Genomic DNA, 21,135 nt, shown 5'->3' with positions numbered 1-21,135 from the left:
TTGCAGAGGGGAGGAAAAAAAAAAAAAAAAAAAAAAAACATTGCTTCACGGGGAGAGAGCCTCTTCTGGGCCGATGGACAAGGAGGGCTGAGTAGCTGGGGCACTCGCATCCCCTGTGGGGCAGATGGAGCCGGGACGCCAGCGTGAGAAAGGAAACAAGAAGTGCAACGTGAGAAGAGGCTCCCTGGCCTCACCTACCCGACTCTACTCCAGGCGCCTTTTGGGAAGGAATGAAACTGGGGCGCTGGGGAGGACCTCCAATTTAGTACTTGGGGCGGCAAAATTTCCCTCTTCCCTTTGCTCTCGTCCCTGGTCAACACTGAGAAGTGCTAACTCACCTCGCAGGGCCCTAGTTGGGTAACCACTCTGTGCAAGACCTGAAGCCTCAGCTCACTACCCACCCTGCCCCCAGTGCCAAGCCATTCCCAAGGCGGCAGGTGAGCACAGGTTAGTGTCAGAGAAGACCCTTTACACCTTTCCACTCATCCTCCAAGGCCGGAGCAAACTGTCTTCAAGTAGGAAGTACATTTCAAATGTTCCCCCGTTAGAGGGGCTAGTCCTGGGGAAGCGGAGGGATGAGGTAGGGAAGGGTTGGAAAAGAGACTTAAATTCTGGCATAAACAGTGTCACTGTTCAACTGGACGGTATAGTCACAGATATCTGTTGTGCTAATATCTGTATTTTAGGTTTGCCTAAAATATTTCCTTATTCATACATTACTTTTTCATTGCAAACTTTGGAATGCAGAACGCTGTGCTGGCGTTCATTCAATATTGCCATGAAAGCCCCTGGCTTTGGAGTTACCGAGAATCAAAGTCTGAAATCTGTATCAACTGCTAACTAGTCCCGAGCTTCAATATCCCTATCTTTAGAAGGGAGACAGTGCGTGCTCTGCCTACCTCTCAGGACGATCATGCAAGAAAGTCCTATAAAAAACATAAAGCAGCAATCAGTGCAAGTTCTTGTAAGTGATACTTGGGATCTGGCTTATCCATGATGCTAAACTCGTAATTGCTGGGTTTGGGGGGTTATAAGCATGATTGCTTTTGTAGGTGTCAGTGATGGAGAGGAAGGAGACCATTGTTCCAGAACCGTAAACTGGGTTAGCACACTCCCTACTCACCACAAGGCGTGTGTTACTCTCCCTATTTCTGTTCTCAACTCTCTGTCTCTGCAAAATAGCAGCGCTATCTTCTTCAGCAAGAGTAAAACATTTACTTGTAAAAGTAAAACATGTTAGTCTTTATCTTTCCCTAAAGCATTTCCACCTTCCCAAGTACGTGCAATGGAGCCAAGGCTGTAAATTCGCACTAATTTATTTTAAGAATGCATTGTGATTTCTAGCCAGATGAATGTCATGCTAAACCAGCCACTTTGGGAAGATGTACTTCTTGCCTAGGATCTTAACTTTGCCTGAAACACCTATGAAATTCTTCCAGGGTTGCTTTCAGAAATGATTTACAAACCACATAAGAAAATCCATCCCAGGAGTCCAAATGGGATTTTAGACCCCAATAGTATTACCCAGACAGACCACCTGCATTGCTTAAAAAATAAACTCTATGTTGTTTCTAGAAAGCAAAGCTCCAAACAAAGGAACAAGATTTGGCACCTCGGGGGGTATTCAAGCCATGTGACCTTGGGTTCTGAAAAGTTTCCAGAACTTTCTCAGCAGTGACACCAAATGAGGACAACCCTGAAAGCAACTACGCTTGTCTGGATGTAAAAGTTTCCATCCAGAGTCTTCTGAAATTGAGCTTTTAAACTTTATAACCACGAAAGTAGTTTTTTGAAGCATAGTCTAATGAGAGCATCGGTGTTTTTTTACAGCTCAGAGATTGAATCAGTGACAAAATGATTCTGGAATTTGCGTTGGGGGCAAATAAACCCTGAGATGAATCAGACTGATAGATAGCAGGGAAAATGAAAACCTGGGGATTCAGGCACAGACATCGTGTTTTTCATGTAAGAAACTAACTGTGGCTTGGACTTTTGATCAGGGTACTGTGTGGGTTCTGGACCCCACTCTCGCACTGAATGACTCACGGATTTGTTTTGGCTTTTTGTCAGAATCCCTTCTCGTCATGTTCTACCATCTCTCCAGATTTCTGTGGACCCTGCTGAGTAGTTGAAATACCACAACACAAGCTGAAAAATCTCTCTTTCACTCACAGAATTCTCGCTGGGAAAATGATTAGTATTGTGACTGAAATAATCCCCAGTTGTGGGTCCATTTACTTCCAGAAATAACATTAAGCCTTTGTTTTGAGTTCGTATGTTCTTATGTAATAAATTATTGATTATTAATAACCAAATTATTATTTTCTGGGGCTTAGTAGCAGACATTTCTAAACAATTATTTACAGTCACCTTTTAAGCAATTTCAGTGTCCTTCAATGGCATTTCTATGGAAAAGCAAATAAATTGAAGAGAAAGTGAATACTCACGACTAGCAATAAAAAATACTCTTTCAAAGAAATGAGAAAATACTATCTCCAAATTACCCGCCCAAAAGTGACCTTAAAAACGACAACAGTTGAAAACAGCAGCAATAAAAAACCAAGGAACCAGAAAATCTTCATAATTGCTCCTCAGATAAAAAAGCTATGTGTGTGTGTACGTACATGTACATTAAGACAAGGATATTTCACTGTATTGTAGGAGAAATCTATTCAAATTCGACGATCTAACCTCAGCCCACCCACTCAGAACATCAGGGCAGGGCTGGGTGAGCTAGTCTGACCTCGAATGCTGCCAGGGAAAATTTCATCCAGGACAAAGCCTGACACTAAAGGTCTGCTTGTTAAAGTACACCATAAACTTTACTGTTCTTTTGGAGACCTGGCTAAGCCAACCAGATAATAAAAGACAGATTTATAAGCCTAGTACCTGTTGGCACCTCAGTAATTCGGAGTTAAGTACTTGGATTGGCTCCTAGATGCTTTATTGGTTTGAGGCATTCTTAGTAGGCCAATCAAAAATAATGAAGGGGCAGGCAGGAAGGGTCTCGTCCTGTGCCCCTTGATCACCTGGGCTTTGTCAACTCTCAGCTCCTGGTACAATGCTCACATTTCACCAGACTGCATTTCCAAGTCTCATTTGTTCGCTGGACCCTCCAAAATTTCTCTCTGCAGCTCCTATAGAACTTTCTAGATATAATAAAGCCAGCCATAGATGCAGAAAAGGACTACTTCCCTTCCAGGTAGACCCAAACCAGAATATTTGGTCCAGTTCTTACAGACGGGAGAAAATTTAGGAAATCCTGCCCTTTACAGATCCTTCCTTCTTTCCCTCCCTTCCTCCTTGCTTCCTTTCTTCCTTTCTCACTGGGGTGCCAGGTCTGGCTCTGAAACTCATTTGCAGGCTAGGTCCCCACTGAGTTTCTGCCTGATCCCCAAGATGTGGTCCCATCTTTCTTCTTTTCAATCCGAGCAATTGGGTCTCCACCTTTCTCTCTATCTTGGCAGGCTGACCAGCAATCACCCTCTGAGATTCCCTTGCTTTGCTCTTGTCCGTCCCCATTCTGAGAATGGAAGTCCTGTTCCTGACACCTGGATGGTGGCCCTGCCACTTGCCACACACTCCAGGTGTGGCCCACCTGCTCTCCTGGCCTCTCGAGTACTGACCCTGTTCGGCGAGCACTGTGCTCTGCTGAGCCCGGCAGGCAGCCCTGGATTGGACCTCCCAGGGGGTGGCTCACCGACAGAACCCCCTCCTGCCATCGCTCGGACTAACACTTGGCCTGAACAGTCATAACAAGAAATAAGCAAATGTTTCAGGATTCCTAGGTGGTAAGTTCTTCCATGTCAGGGGCTGAGTCTTACTCAGCATTTTATGCCCAAACCCTAAGCTCTGGTCTGGCCCAAAACAGGTGCCCTGGATCTTGGTTCAAGGGTGGGTGAACGCTACAATTATCGTGTCGTCGCCAGGGCCCGCAGCTGGGTCTTTTATGCAGGAGCCATTGTTCTGCTGGAGAAACTATAGAGAGCCGTGCTTTCGGACACCCACAAGTAAATCACTCCGTTGACAGGAATAAACATTCAATATGCTTGTGGGCATTCATCCCCTTTACAAATATGTACTTAGGGTTTTACTGTGTGCAACCCACGGGAACGTGAAATGTCTATGGTTCCTAAGAGAGGAATTTACTGTCTGTAACACCTGCTTCGTAAACCTTAACGTGCACACGAGTCATCCGGGGGCCGTGTTACAATCAGATTCTGCTCTGCGGGCCGGGGCCCAAGAGTCTGCATTTCTAACCACCCCACTACAGGTTCCGAGCCCTCCTGGAGTTGAAGGGGTCACTGGGGTCCTTAAAGCGTGAGCCCTGGATCAGCTGCTCGCGGGAGGATCCGGGAGCATGTGAGAGACGCAAATTCTCAGACCTCACGTCCCATCTACTGAGCCGGAACCTCGGGCTGTGGGCCCCGCGAGCAAGCCATCCCGGCGACCCCGATGCATGCTAAAGCTTGGGAACCACTGGCCTGGAGCAGCGTCCTCAATCCTGGCTGTGTGTTAGCATCAGCTCGGGGAGCTTTTAAAACACACAGCGCCCCGGGTTAGCTCAGTCGGAGGAGGATGAGACTGGATCTCAGGGTGTTGGGTTCAAGCCCCACATGGGGTGTGGAGATTACTTGAATAAATAATCAAAACTTTTAAAAAACAAAAACGAAAAAACACAGGACCCTAACCCAAATCAATGGGATCAGAATCTATGTAGATGGGGTCCTGGCATCAGGTGTATTTGCTTATTTATTTATTTATTTATTTAGCTCTCCAGGTGACAGTAAAGAACAGTCAGGCTGAGAACCACCAGCCAGAGGAAAGCCGCCACACCAGCGGACAAATACAATCCAACGTCATTAGAGCTACTACCACCCGCTACAAAGTCCACCTGGGGAAGGCAGGCGGGTTCGCGGAGGAAGGAACACAGGTGAGCTGCCTCTTGATACAGCCGAGCGCTTGCCAGGGATACAGACGGGGACAAAGCTTTCTGGAGGAGGGCTGTGTAGACTCCCAGAAGCAGGAAGCAGCAGGGTGGGTCCAGGGCTTCTCTAGACCCTGGTTGGCGGCGGCAGAGCAGACAAGGGAAGTTGGCTGGAAGGGAAGGAAGGACGAGGGCCGGCCCTGGAGAGGTGGGTAGGGTGCAGATTGTGTTCTGCGTGATTGAAGGCACTGGGCACGTTGAACCTGGAGCATAGATGACCACGTGGAGAGAAGGTACTACCTTTAAAAATCCGAACACTGCCCTCCTCGGCTGTGCCCGGACGATAGCAGAGTGCCTTCTCACGGCCCCCTCCTCTGGCCTTCCAGCCCATCTTCCCCAAGCCCGCCCTGTGACACGTGTGACCACAGCCCTCCCAGACTGAAAGCTTTTGTGCTCCCCAGAAAGAATCAAGGCCGTTTGAGCTTCGAGCTTCGGGTCCTGCTTTCCTCGCCCATCTCCCTCTTTGCACTCTCTACCCAGTGGGTCTCCATCATCACTGACTCACGAATCTCCAGGCAGTGCCCCGGCCTCCCTCTTGCATCCACACTGGCTCACTTGTCCTCGGTCATGGTTGCCTCCTGCTGTGGGTTAAACTGTGTCTTCCCCAAAAAGACATGTTGGAGTCCTAACCCCTAGTATCTCAGAATGTGACCTTATTTAGAAAGAGGGTCTGCACAGAGGTAATCAAGTTAAAATGAGATCATGGGTGAGCTTTCATGCGATACACCCATGTCCTTATAAAAAGGGGAAATTTGGACATGAGGACACACCCGCACCAAGAGAACAGCGTGTGAAGAGAAAAGCAGAAGTCAGAGTGATAGCTTCCACAAGCCAACGAGCACCTAGGCTGCCAGCAACCCACGAGAAGGAGAGAGAGCATGGGAGGGAGCCTCGACAGAGTCTCCCGCACAGCCCTCTGGGGGAGGTAACACCGCCCACCTCTTGGGCTTGGACTTGCAGCCTCCAGCACTGGGCGACAATAAAGGGCTGTTGTCTATGTCACCAGTGTGGGGCGCTTTGCTATGGCAGCCCTGGGCAACTGGCACAGCCACCTGCCTTCTATTCCCGAAGCTCTCTGTTGTGACCTCTGTGCCTCTGGGTGTATCGTCTGCTCGCCAGCTCCTGCTTGAGAAAAGGGCTCCAGCTTCCATTACTCCATCCCCAAGACCTCACTTAGGGCAGTCGAGGGGCCATTAAGGATGGGAGGAGGTAGAAGTCAATGCAGCAAATGTGATTCCAGAAAGGGAAACGTCCTTAACTTCTCTCTTAAGCCAAATGGTTGAAATTTGTTTCGTTTTTTAAAGATTTTATTTATTCATTTGAGACTGAGAGCTACAGAGAGAGAGCATGAACAGGGGGAGGGGCAGAGGGAGAGGGAGAAGCAGGCTCTCCACCGAGCCAGGAGCCAGAAGTGGGGCTCGATGCCAGGACCCAGAGATCATGACCTGAGCCCAAGACGCTTCACCATCTGAGCCACCCACACGCCCCCAAATGGTTGGAATTTGTTAACAATTTTCTTAAAATGTGCGTTTTTCATCCAAGAAAGATACCAAATTTGTTGTTGTTTTTGTTTTGTTTTTTAACTATTGGGTGGCAGAGTTACAGGTGGGTTTACTTTTTTATATCTTGCTGTATTTTTTTTAACTCTTGAGAATCCTTACTATTATAATTAGAAAACTGGCAACAGAATAACTAAATGGGCTTTTGCTAAAATTAGGACGCTTGCCATCCTCCCGACTCCCTTGTATCTCCCATCTCCCCCGGGGATCTCCTGCTTTCAAGCCAGGCAGGAATCAGCCCTCCTCCTTTGGACGCCTCTGACACCTGCCTGAGCTCCGAGAAGCCGTCACCCTCGCTAGTTTACATCTCACTCATTTCTTCTGACGCTTTGGTGGCAGCACCCATTTCTCCAAATCCCCCAGAGTATCTTTTTCTAGGTGGCCACCCATGAAAATGAACGAAATGAAACCAAGAACACACACTAGCCTCCCAATCCCAACTCCTGAGTCTCCTCAAGCAAGGGTGGACACTGTCCCCGCTTTGAAATTTCCCCTTCTCTCTCATCAAAACAGGCTGCCGCATCCCACACTGGCTGGAGGAAATCCCTCCTGGAAAAGAGCCAGGTAAACCAGACCAGGAAACTGACGGAGCTCACAACTGCATGTCTGCGTCTGGAGACCGTGGAAGCTGCCATGGGCACTGTGGTTCCGGGTTCCTTTAAAGGCAGTGTTTGGAAGGGTGAGTCAGCTCAGATTTTCCAGCAAGTAAGCCTGGTATATTACTGCTTTCCAGGACAACCATCTTTAAAAAGCACTAGGTGATACTTACATAATGTGCAACCACTGGGGGAAAGTGGGTAGAGGCATAGGGAATCTCTCTGTACTAACTTTGTAACTTCCTCTGCATCTATAATTACTTCAAAATAAAAAGTTAAAAAAAAAAAAAGGGAAAAAACTCCAGCTGGCTAGACGTAATGCTGCATCGTAATAGAGGTCATTATTTTGGATTCTATCCTCAAACTAAAAGAGGCACAAAAATGCCTGAGTGAATTAGGCATTTGGATGGGCTTTTATTGTATCCATTTCTTTCTATCTTCTGATAGGTTTTTTTATTTTTCTGTCTTTTCCAGCTGTGTATCTTGCTACAGTAGAGACAATGTGATTGTTACTAGGTTGCTGGGAAGGCAGTGCCGTCCCAGAAATAAAGAATCCAAACTTTTTTGTGTGTGTATCATTTTGTTTTATTGGTAGAAAACTAAAGAACAAAACTGGAACATGAATTTTCCAGGTTAGAAGACACATTTTATTATTCTTCATAATCCCTTCCCCTTTAAGCCACGGCCACCTCCCACTCCCAATGCCTTGGGATATAATTGGACTTAAAGACTCATCAGTGTTAGTAGAATCCAAGCTTTCTAAAGCACAAGAGAAAAAAAACAGAACAACTCCCCTGGTATGCCTTAATTCATAGTTTTTGCAGGTGCCTCAGAAGTTTTTGCTGTTAAAAAGCAAACAAACAAAAACCATAATAGCTGATTCTGGAGATTGACGGAGCCAGGATATTAGGGTATCTGAACAGCAACAAGGTCAAATGACTTGGGTGTGAGGCCAGCGTTACGGGTTGAATTGCAACCCTCCCCAAAGAGGTTGGTGTCCTAACTAACCGTCTGTACCGGTGAATGTGACCTGATTGGGAAATAGAGTCTTCACAGATGACTGAGTTAAGATGAGGTCACGAGGGTGGGCCCTAATCCAATAGGACTTGTGTCCTTATACAAAAGGGTCATTTGGACCTATAGACAGACACACACATACAGAGCACCATGGGAAGATGAAGGCAGCGATTGGCGTGATGCTTCTAGAATCCAAGAAGGCCAAAGATTGCCAGCAAGTCACCAGAAGGTAGGGCAGAGGCATGAACAGATTGCCCCTACAGCCTTCAGAAGGAATCAACCCTGTGATACCTCGCTCCCAGGCATCCAGCCTCCAGGACTATGAGCCAATCATTTTCTGTTCTTTTAAGCCACCTGTTTGTGGTCCTCTGTTACAGCAGCCCTAGCAAACTAATACAGCCCAGCCTTAACTGTGAGCCCTTGGCAAATTCCTTTCTTTTATAAGATGTCACCAGCATTATCCATCCCATGTGCAGCCTGAGATAGCTGTGAAAAATAAAAATAAATATTGATTAGGCATATGTCTTTGGGGCACTGGGATAATACATATGAAAATATTTTAGTAAGTGTAAAACAGCAGAGCATGAGAGCTTATGATACCTGTTACCTCCGCTGAGTCATAATAAAGAAATGGATGGAAGATGTAGACGGGTTAAGAGTTAGGGGCAAGTTCTAGCATATTTACAGGACAAGATTTTTTACAGTACTCCCTGTAACAGTAATACCAGGAGCTACTGAGCACATACTGTGGACTGAATGCTTTCTGTCATGATCTCATTTAATACATACAGATCCCCAATGATGTGGGTGCTGCTATTATTCTGGCTTTGGACACAAAGGAAATTAGGATTGGGGCACCTGGGTGGCTCAGTCGGTTAAGCGTCTGACTCTTGGTTTCAGCTCAGGTCGTGATGTCAGGGTCATGAGATCGAGTCTCCCAAAGGGCTTCATGCTGGGCGTGGAGTCTGCTTAAGATTCTCTCTCTCTCCCTCTCCCTCTGCCCCGCACCCTGCTCCCCCAAAATAGGAAATTAGGATTAAGTAACTTGTCCAAATTTGCGGGACTAGGTCATGGTTGCCCCACATCTCAAGCCTTGCCTCTGAGCTCACCCTATTAATGGCTGCAGTCCTCTGCATGACTGTAAGGAGAGTAAAGCCACCTGGTCACCCACCTCCCTTTGCAACTCAGCTGCTGTTTGTCCAACAGTCTTGCTTCTCCAGCAGCTAAGCAGCTATAGATGAGAAGAAACAGGCAACAGTAGCTCACAGACTGTGAGACTGTGGTAGAATTGTCTCCCCCCACCCGCCAAGGTGGAGTTCTTAAAGGAACATGTGGTTCTTACACGTTGTTCTCAGATCCTAGAACTCATCCAGTCCCCGTGACTGCACAGAAGGGGACAAGCAAACCTTTCTTTCTAGAAGGAGAGGCTTTTCCTAGGTTAAATACTCTCCTGCAGGAGTGATTCACACAGCTTTGGGGATTTGAAGATCCAATAAGATCCACATGTGGGCACTCTGGACTCTGGACTCTAGCAGAGAAAGGCAAGAGTGAGAGATCATTCTAGACCACGACTCCACCCAGGGATTCACTGATGGAGCGCTGAGGTCGGTCATGGAGTCTAACCAAAACTCCCGATCATCCTGCAGACTTCGGGGGAAGTGAGACCGAGGCACAGCTGGAGGCGGGAACTATCTGCCTCAAACCGTTTCCATCTGTATTTTTCCCATCTCAGGAGGACTGACTTTGAGTTTCAATGAGAAAATGCAGGTTGTTTTTTACCCACTTACCATTGTTACTTGAGTATTCTGATCGCTTTTGAGAACTCCTAAGCAAGAGGTGGGCAGCGTGAGTGGCTGGCAGCCTGTGTCACTCACCCCTCCAGCATGGTGCCAAGGCTCTGATGTGATCCCAATGCCGCTGTCAAGCTGCAGGAAGACAGCCAGACAAGTCCTTTGCTCTGTACCAGCCTCACACGACTGTGCAGCAACTCTAAGGACCCGAAGGGCCCCTTTCCAGTACTTTCCAGCACTGCCTGATTTACTTGGCCAGGCACTGGGTTGTGTAGTCATAGCTCCAGTGTCACTCTGTACATCTCTAGCAACTTCAGGGAAGTGGCTCAATGTAGGGGGAGTTCCCAAACTCGGAGACAGAGGAACCCACTCACTCTGCTACTCGCTCAGCTATGTGATTTCTAGGCAAGTTGCGTAATTTCTCTGAGCATCTGTCTTTTCCTGTATCAAAAGAGGATTTTATGTCTATCTTGCAAGGTGGTGGCTTTGACTAGAAGTATTTTGTCTCTTCTATGACACTTCGTTGGAGATCAGTAGATGGTAACAATTACACAACAATTGAAGAGACTGTGTTGACTCCATTGACCGTATGCTCTCCCACCTCACAATGTTTCCATAACGATAACCACATTTCACTTTATCCATTCAATACACATTGAACGCCTTCTCTTTCCCAGTCACAGCCCGAGGTACGGGGTCTCTAACAGCTTCGGCACAGCTACCCTCCGCAAGAAGTTTCAGTCTCCAGCAGGAAATATATGAGTTGAACTTACAGGGCTATAAATCCAGGTAAAAAGCGATGAGTCTCTGTTCTAAATAGATAAAGTTGGTGGGTAAACAGCACCCCCAGGTCTGGCTCATGCAGAGCCAAGGTCCTAAAGAACCAGTAATTAGGGAAATAGAGACAGGAGAACTGGGCCTGTCCCAGTTATCTCTGGGGTGCTGACAGACATCTGGCATAAGTAGTAAAGAACCCGGGAGTTCCTTTGGTCCCTGGGGCACATTCGTCCAGAGCTGGGCTTGTGTAATTAGCAGCAGAAGCAGGCCTCTCTGGCTATAACCACAGGTGATTGGAGATTCTGTTTATGTCTCCCCAGCTGGGGATCATCACCCCCACCCCCCTTCAAATACACCAGTAAAAGCCTCTTCTTCTCATTGTAAAAGGATGCGCCACCCAGTTAAGCACCCGCTTCCCAGTACCCAAAAGAAAGGGGTCAACCAACACTTGGCTCTCTCCTTCAAAAAGTTTTAGACCTCCTAGAGGGGAGGAAGAGACATCTAAAATGGAGATTGGTTCTCTCTACAATCGCCTACTAGATGTTCAATGTAGAAAGTCCCAGCAGATGGGGGCAATCTACCCAAAGCCAAGAGTATTTCTGCATATTCCAAAGACTCCTGCACCTGCAGAGATCCTTAACGTAAGTCATCACCATGACAATGAGCCAAGGCCTGGGAAGTTTGGGCACTGTTGTCTTCTGTATTCACCTTCAGTCGTCTGGGAAGTGTTTTTCCACAGGCCCGACCCTCTGGTAAACAAAGTTTGCATGACAGATGGGATTACTCCCTCACTCCTTGCTTTTCAAAACCAGCTCAGGAAAAGAGTACGTATCCAGCTCTGACTTATTGCTTTTTTGACACAAACCTGAACAGGGGCCAAGGCAAGAGTTAAAAATAAGTCCGTCTGTAGGTGGAAGAAATTCCCAACTGAATGTTTGATTTCTAAGAAGTACTGGGAAAAACACTCAATTTAAAAACCAGACAACCAGACAAGTGTGATAAGGCAGATAATAGAAACCCTGGTCATGTGTTATTTGTAAAGTGCTTATATGGCTATATGATTGCCAGTGAGTAAGAGGAACTTGAGAAACTATTAGTAAACACTGTTATGATGACCTAATATTGTTGTTAGAAAAGGATGTGGAAGCTTGGAGTACGTGTTCAGGCTAAAAAAGAAAATTAGACATCATTGAGATTCTGAAATTGTAGAAAAGAGCCAGCAACAGCTGGTCACACCAAATGTCACAGATTAAGAACTGTAAGGAATGGGGTAGCGGGTTGTTGCCTTTTATGTTAAGGAAAGCTTACCGGGGGAAGAAACAAATATACCATACATGAGTTCTCCCGATCACTCCCTGCCAGACCAAAAAGAGTTGTTTTACCATCAGTAACACAGCCGGTCGGTCACAATGGGCTCCCTCCCCTACCGCGTCCGGAGTCCCAGCTGCTTAGCCCAGCGGCACACCCGCCCCCCACGCCGTTGCCCCAGCTACTGAGCAATGCAGGCTGAGTTTCAGGCAAATTTCATCAAGCAAAGCTAGTGTTTTCCCCACGTGCCCAGACGTGGCGCTCCTGGAGTCTACGACTTCACCCGCACAGCGGTTTGTAAGTCAAACGAAGCAATGATGTTTTTCTATCATAACCACGGCATAAAGGAAGGAAGATATTCCTCACCTAAGTTGCTTAAGGTCCAAGTAGAGATTTCCAGAGTGTTTCAAGAAGATTATGCCATGTCCACGCCATCCTGCAGGCTTCCAGGCTTTCCCGCCAGAGCACCCCTGCCTGTTTGTCCTCATTCCCTCCCACCCCTCTGCTCTTATCTTTCTTTCCCTTGACTTAACCTCATTTTAGATAAGACTGATCACAATTCAGTGCTACGGAAAAACTCGTGGGTGAAATTGGGACGCCAAAGGGAAGAGACACGGTTCTCCCATCATAAGGTCATAACTGCATAAAGACTTCACCACACTTTCCTAAGAAGTACAGGAGCGGATGAAGCGGCCCTTCCCTTTCAAGGAATCCATCACAGACTTTCCAGGAAGGTCACAGGCACAGAGAGTGTTTGTTTACCTAGTTTTGTTTAGCATAGAGTAGACTATTAGTCATTAGTCCTTGGTCCAAGGTTCAGGAACCGGGACAGAGTCCTCACCATTGCACCCCACTTCATTTGCTCGTGCTGGTGCTGGGGCTGGGGCTGGTGCTGGTCGGACTGGGCTCTGAAAGCAGAGATGCACTGAAACAGTAACCGTGACCGTGAACGGACACGCATTGATTGCCGTGCAGAAACTTTTCTGAGCATTCCCCCACAATCATCAGGAGACCTTCAAGGAAAGTATTATGAGCAGGCTAGTGACAAGCAAAACTGCAGCAAGTAATAACAAGGATTGAGTAAGAACTTCAGCGGCCTCAATGCGGTTAGGATAGGTGCTTGCAGCAAGTTTAAAGAGGAGATATTTCCTGGTGTGGCTGCCCAACAATGAGATAATATGCAGATATCAGTGGAAATTTGTACAGCGGGATGGGAAACATCATGCTCTTGTTACTTATGCGCCTACATACAAGGGCGCCTGGGGGGCTCCGTTGGTTGAGCACCTGCCTTTGGCTCAGGTCATGATCCCAGGGTCGTGAGATTGGAGCCCCTCATCAGGCTCCCTGCTCAGGGAGGAGTCTGCCTCTCCCTCTCTGCCCCTCTCTCTGCTCATGCTTTCTCTCTCTCTCTCTCTCTCAAATAAATAAAATCTAAAAAAAGAAAAAGACTAAAAAGAAACGTGCAGGTATAAATGGTGATGTCTTAGAGCCGGGGGAAGCTGTGGGAGGGTCAGGATTCCAAATCCAGAACTTTGAAATAGGGAGATGCAAAGTCATAGGTTTTGAGACTTTGAGTATGGTAGGCAAGGTTTATCATAAAAATAATTTGTTTTCTGTGTTGACCTGGTTGCCAGGGTGAGTGAAAAGCACTATTCTATAATTACTAGGGTTAGCGGAGATGGAATGTAATTTGGAGCCCAGGCAGCTGTTACTCCAGAGCCCTGGCTTAAAGGAAAAAGTATATTCTGTTATATTACACAGCATTTTATGTATGTTATGCATGTATTTTGTTTTACGTATGCATCACATGGGTAAATCAAAGCAGAGACAAATACTTTAGTCTATGGCAATCACGAAGTGTCCCGTAAGAGCATCTTATGGGGTATTAGGTGCTGGGTGAACACCAACAGCTCTGAATCCCTTTCCTTTCCTGCTGGCCACGCCTCCCTCCTAACCCTTTCCCTGGTGGCCCTTTTTTGGGGAACCCAGGCTCATACACCTGAGGCCCCCATCAATAGGTGAGTGTTAGCATGAGAATGAGTCATGCTTTGTTGTTGGGGAGGGGTTTGTTTTGTCCTGGCATTTACCCTAAACTGTTTGGAAAGTTTTCTCTCCTCCTTCTCCCCCCACCCAGCCCTGGCCCTCACCAAAGTGTTTACCTCCAGACAGCACAATCTGAGGCTTTATCTGCGGTCACTCACACTTTAAAATACAATTCAAAATATTTGAATATATATAATGAAAAAAGGGTCATATCTTTCATATGCTTCTTCTGGATTTTGTTGTAAATGTACATGAAAATATAAAGAACTCTTGCAAATCAATAATAATAATAATAATAATAATAATAATAATAAAAGCCCAACAGAAAAATAGAGCAAGCAAATAACTAAACAACTTTTACAGAAAAAATAAAAATTGTTAATAAACCTATGTTAAAGGATGGCGTCATGAAAAATAATGGAAATGGGAAGTCAAGTCAGAAAGAAATGTTTTTTTCTTTCCAAATTGATAAAATATTAAAATGAAAGACAATACGCAGTGTGGCCCAGGACTATGAAAACGCTTATTTTCATTCATTGCTGGTGGGAGTGTAAATAAACATAAGCTTTCTGGAGGGCAGTTTATTTTCCTATGGCGGGAACAAAGAAAGAATTAACTAACGAAGCTAAAGAAAACACTGGTAGGGGCGCCTGGGTGGCACAGCGGTTAAGCGTCTGCCTTCGGCTCAGGGCGTGATCCCGGCGTTATGGGATCGAGCCCCACATCAGGCTCCTCCGCTATGAGCCTGCTTCTTCCTCTCCCACTCCCCCTGCTTATGTTCCCTCTCTCGCTGGCTGTCTCTATCTCTGTCGAATAAATAAATAAAATCTTAAGAAAAAATAAATTAAAAATAAAGAAAACACTGGTAGAAAACAGCGGAAGGTATTTTTATAAGCTTCCTGGGGTAGGACCCTCTTAGAATAGAACCAATACTAAAAGCTGTAAAGGGAAAAACAAACTAATCTAACTACTTAAAAAAAAGATTAACGTTCTGTATGCAAAACTATATCATAAGTTAAACACAAATATCCCCCTGGAGAAAATCACTTCTGCAGTGTGTATGAGAGACGCTGTGGCTCATGCATTCTCAAATGCCATGAGACGGAATGTGAATGGCTATGCAAACTTTCTGCAGAGTAGTAGTATATCAAACATTAAAATGCAGTTGATGGGGCACCTGGCTGGCTTAGTCGGTAGAGCTAGTGACTCTTGATCTCAGGGTCGTGAGTTCAAGCCCCAGGTTGGCTGTAGAGCTTACTTTAAAAATATATTAAATAAATAAACTATAGCATTAAAACAAACAAAAAACCTATAGCATTTTTTAAAAAATGTGTTGGATCCCTCCTACATTGTTGGTGGGAATGCAAGTTGGTACAGCTGCTCTGGAAAACAGTGTGGAGGTCCCTTAAAAAGTTAAAAATTGAGCTACCCTATGATCCAGCAATTGCACTATTGGGTATTTACCCCAAAGATACAGATGTAGTGAAGAGAAGGGCCATATGCACCCCAATGTTCATAGCAGCATTGTCCACAATAGCTAAATCGTGGAAGGAGTTAAGATGCCCTTCAATAGATGACTGGATTAAGAAGATGTGGTCCATATACACAATGGAATATTACTCAGCCATCAAAAAGAATGATTTCTCAACATTTGCTGCAACATGGACGGGACTGGAGGAGATTATGCTAAGCGAAATAAGTCAAGCAGAGAAAGACAATTATCATATGATTTCTCTCATTTATGGAACATAAGAACTAGGAAGATCGGTAGGGGAAGAAAGGGAAGAAGAAAGCGGGGGGTAAACAGAAGGGGGAATGAACCATGAAAGACTATGGACTCTGGGAAACAAACTGAGGGCTTCAGAGGGGAGGGGGGTGGGGGATTGGGATAGGCTGGTGGTGGGTATTAAGAAGGGCACATATTGCCTGGTGCACTGGGTGTTATATACAAGTAATGAATCATGGAACTTCACATCAAAAACTAGGGATGTACTGTATGGTGACTAACATAATATAATAAAAAATACTATTATAAAAAAATAAAATAAAATAAAATAATTTTGGAAAAAAATGTGTTTGACTGAAGGTTGCTGGAGGGGAGGGGTGGAGGGATGGGGTCACTGGGTGATAGACATTGAGGAGGATATGTGTTGTAATGAGCACTGGGTATTATATAAGACTGATGAATCACAGACCTGTACCCCTGAAATAGACAATATGTTATATGTTAATTAATTGAATTTAAATTAAAAAAAATGAAGAACCCTATGACCCAGCAATTGCGCTACTAGGGATTTACCCCAAAGATACAAATGTAGTGATCTGAAGGGGCACCTGCACCCCAATGTTTATAGCAGCAATGTCCACAATAGCCAAACTATGGAAAGAGCCCAGATGTCCACCGACAGATGAATGGATAAAGATGTGGTGTGTGTGTGTGTGTGTGTGTGTGTGTGTGTATACATCCATATATATATATATACATATATATATCAACACACACAATGGAATATTATGCAGCCATCAAAAATGAAATCTTGCCATTTGCAATGATGTGGATGGAACTAGAGGGTATTATGCTAAGCTAAATAAGTAAATCAGAGGAAGACAATTATTATATGATCTCACTGATACGTGGAATTTAAGAAACAAGGCAGGGGATCATAGGGGAAGAGAGGAAAAAATGAAACAAGATGAAACCAGAGAGGGAGACAAACCATAAGAGACTCTTAATCTTAGGAGACAAACAGGGTTGCTGGAGGGGAGGTGGGAGGGTGATGGGGTAACTGGGTGATGGACATTGGGGAGGGTATGTGTCGTAATGAGCACTGGGTATTATATAAGACTGATGAATCACAGGCCTGTACCCCTGAAACAAATAATATATGTCAATAAATTGAATTTAAATTTTAAAATATGAGGAAGAAAAAAAAGTAAAAATAAAGAAAAAGATAAAAAATGTGTTTGAGGGGCGTCTGGGTAGCACAGTCGGTTAAGCCTCCGACTCTTGGTTTGGCTCAGCTTGGATCAGTCTGATCTCAGCGTCATGATCTCAGAGGTCCTGGGATTGAGCCCTGTGTTGAATGGGGCTCTGCACTCAGAAGGCAGGCTGCCTTCCCTCTCTCTCTCCTTCTGCCCCTCCCCACCCCACCACTGCTGTGCACTCACTCTCTCTAAAATGGATAAATACATCTTTTAAAATAATAAAATAATGTGTTTGATTCAACAATCCCACTTAGAATTTACCAATTCAGAGATATGTATAGAAGGATGTTAAAATGAAAAAAAAAGTTGAAATATGTATGTTCAAGGATATTCCTTGTAGCATTTGTATCATAGCAAAATACTGAAAACCAACAAAATGTCCATCACTAGTAGATTGGTTACTAATGATAGCATGTTATATTATTTATGTGACTGACTTAACGAGAGAGCTACATGGAAAAGATGTTTAGATAGGTCACCAACTGTAAAAGATTACAAAAGAGGAAATGCAGTATAATCTGTTCTAAATATATATGTACACATATGCTTGTATATTCATATAAACAAGTCTAGAAAGTTATACACTAAAAATAAGGAGTTATCTCTGGTTGAATGAGCTAACTTTCAATTTCAATTTTCAAATGAGATTTACTGTTCAATTCTCACTTTTCTGTGCTTTTGGGTTTTTTACAATGAACAGACACGAATTACTTACATAATCAGAAAGATATATTTCTGTTTTAATAAAAAAAATAAGAAGATAGGAGAATTATGTCTTTTCCCTATTCTTTCTACTATTTTTTATTTTTAATGCACCCAACAATACTGCAACATTATGGACATGGGAAATTATTTTCTCCAAGGGATGGCTGGCTGGCTTAGTGGAGCTTATAACTCTTGATCTCAGGGTCATGAGTTTGAGCCCCCATGTTGGGCATAAAGATTACCTAAGATAAATAGATAGATAGATAGATAGATAGATAGATAGATAGATGATAGATAGATAGATAAACAAAACGGACATTGTTGTTGAAAAAAGCACATGCGTGTTTCAAGGAAAGAGAGCATGTTGAAATAAAAAGGAATTTCACCACTATAGAAATAGGTGAAAAGCATCCCAATTTTACGGAGCTATTTTGTGATGTGGGAATGAGATGGGATAATGAATATGAAAGCCAAGAGAGGGACAGCATGGGCAGATGCCCCATGGCCAATTACGATGAAGACTGTTGCTGTATTGAAAAGTGCTTTTAGAGATGTGATATACACACACACACACACACACACACATACACAATGGACTGTTACTCAGCCATCAAAAATTGGAATGTTACCATTTGCAACGACATGGATGGAACTAGAGGGTATTATGCAAGTAAATAAGTCAATCAGAGAAAGACAATTATCATATGCTCTCACTTATATGTGGAATTTAAGAAACAAAACAGATGATCATAGGGGAAGGGAGGGAAAAATAAAATAAAATGAAATCAGAGTGGGAGACAAACCATAAGAGACTCTTAACCTTAGGAAACAAGCTGAGGGTTGTTGGAGGGGAAGTGGGTGGGGGGATGGGATAACTGGGTGATGGGCTTTAAGGAGGGCACTTGATGTCATTAGCACTGGCTGTTATATACAACTGATGGCTCACGGAACTCTACCTCAGAAACTAGTAATACACTATATGTTGATTAATTGCACTTAAATAAATTTTTTAAAAAGTGCTTTTAATATCACCTAAAGACTGACAGTTCCTTTTTTGAAAATTTCTTGACTATGCAGATGAGAAATGTGATACTTAGAGTAAACAAAGTTCAGGTCCTGGTATAAGTATTCAACAAAATATTATTTTCCCTGAAATCCAGAAACATGAGGTAATCTGCCCAAGATCACATGCTGAGTTAGACACTGTCAGAATAGAACTCCAGATTCCCAATCCTAAACTTGTTTTCCTTCTCTGTTTTATGAAATGACTTTAGTTCTAATTCTATCCCTCTTTATTTTTTAAAAATATTTATTTACTTAAGTCATCGCTCTGCCCAAGGTGGGCCTCAAACTCATGACTCCAAGATCAAGAGGAGTCACATGTTCTTCTGACTGAGCCGGCCAGGTGGCCCATGAATTCTATTCCTCTTTCAAACTTCGTGCTGGGCACTGAGTGGCTCAGTCATTAAGGGTCTACCTTGGGCTCAGGTCGTCATCCCAGGGTCTTGGAATCGAGCCCCGCATTGGGCTCCCTGCTCAGCCGGAAGCCTGCTTCTCCCTCTCCCACTCCCCCTGCTTGTGTTCTCTCTCTCGCTGTGCCTCTCTCTGTCAAATAAATAAAATCTTAAAAATGAATAAATAAATAAATAAACAAACAAATAAATAAAACTTAGTGGTTTTAGGGGTAGCTGGCTGGCTCATTCAGTAGAACATGTGACTCTTGATCTTGGGTTGTAAGTTCAAGTCCCATGGTGGGCATAGAGTTTAATCAAAAAAGATAAATAAAATCTTAAAACTTAGTGTTTTTGAGTATAACCTCTCACTATTTTCTGGTTTCTTCTGAAAACTTAATGAGTTACATATATTTTAGCAGCTATGTCTGAAATTTACAAAGGATACAAAGGCTTCTTTTTATTTTTTAATAAAGATTTTTATTTTATTTTTTTTAGTAATCTCTACACCCAATGTGGGGCTCAAACCCACAACCCCGAGATCAAAAGTTGCACGCTTCACCGATTGAGCCAGCCAGGCGCCCCAGAGGCTTATTTGTCTTGAAATGTTTTTGTGGATTTCTTTTTAGTGTTACACCACTTTTTTTTTTCTTTTAAGATTTTATTTATTTATGTGACAGAGAGACAGCCAGCGAGAGAGGGAACACAAGCAGGGGGAGTGGGAGAGGAAGAAGCAGGCTCCCAGCGGAGGAGCCTGATGTGGGACTTGATCCCGGAACGCCGGGATCACACCCTGAGCCGAAGGCAGACGCTTAACGACTGCGCTACCCAGGCGCCCCCACACCACTTTTAAAAACCTAGAATTATTAATAATTTGCCTTTGGATAATTAATTATGCTGCTTCTTGTTATTTATTCAATGCTTCTGATACTATTGAAGTACAATTCAAGAGATTCCCTTAAATAAGTTATGTCCAGGGGTGCCTGACTGGCTCAGGGGGTAGAGCATGAGACTCTTAATCTTGGGGTTGTGAGTTCAAGCCCTACACTGGGTATGCTTACTTAAAAAAAAAAAAGTTATATCCGGATTGGAGATCTATCCTAATATTAAGTGTTGGACATCGGGCCTTTACAATGAAAACTGACTTTCACCCTTAATTCTTTAAAAAAAAAAAAAAAAAAGGCACGAATTTTCAAATTTCTTCTTTGTATCTGGGTAGGGCAGGAAATGACTATATCTGATGCTGGTCTAAGAACAACCAGGTCCTATCTTTATACTTACACAAACATGTCAGTTAAGCATCCACTCTTGATTTCAGCTCAGGTCATGATCACAGGGTTGTGAGACTGAGCCCCATGTTGGGCTCTGAACTGGGCATGGAGCCTGATTAAGATTCTCTCTCTCCCTCTCTCTCTGCCCCTCCACTCCCCTCTCCCTCTCTAAAAAAAAAAAAGAGAGAGAGAGAGAGAATCTCTAGACATTATGAACCTTCAGTCTGTTAGAATGAAAGTCCAGTTTTTGTGCCAAGACTATGTTCTCCAGTTTCCACAAAGAATCCTGGAAAACAATGAGAAAAAAAAAACAACTGGAAAATTTCTGAACTAGGAAAGCAGAGGAGGCTTTCTATGTTCTCAAGTAGAAGAATGCTTCCTACATTTTTTAAAAATATTTTATTTTTTAAGTCATCTCTATACCCAATGTGGGGCTTGAATTCACAACCCCAAGATCAAAAGCCATATACTCCACTGACTGAGCCAGCCAGGCACCCTGAATGCTTCCCACTTTAGAGGCTATTCAAATAACTCCACTTTTGTGCGAGATAAATCCTTTTAGGACAAAACTCTAACTAGATATGGTTCCATTATAGAGTATTACAGCCTATCCATTGCAAAGTCCAGCTGGAATGACAGTTTTTCA

The 21,135-nt window shown here is 44.1% G+C and overlaps 1 long non-coding RNA gene across 1 annotated transcript; it reads right to left on the bottom strand.

The window, feature by feature from the left end:
* Nucleotides 1-7,769: 7,769 nt before the first annotated feature.
* Nucleotides 7,770-12,518, bottom strand: LOC103676006. Its single transcript, XR_571977.2, has 3 exons — nt 12,401-12,518; nt 9,947-10,084; nt 7,770-8,645 (listed from the first exon to the last, which is right to left on the bottom strand). It is a non-coding gene; the product is annotated as an uncharacterized LOC103676006 (long non-coding RNA).
* Between the last annotated feature and the right edge of the window lie 8,617 nt (nt 12,519-21,135).

This window comes from Ursus maritimus, unplaced genomic scaffold (genome assembly GCF_017311325.1).
Source record: "Ursus maritimus isolate PB19 unplaced genomic scaffold, ASM1731132v1 scaffold_18, whole genome shotgun sequence".
NCBI classification, from domain to species: domain Eukaryota; kingdom Metazoa; phylum Chordata; class Mammalia; order Carnivora; family Ursidae; genus Ursus; species Ursus maritimus.
Note: the sequence above shows the minus strand (reverse complement) of the source record. Positions and strands in the feature narration are given on the sequence as shown.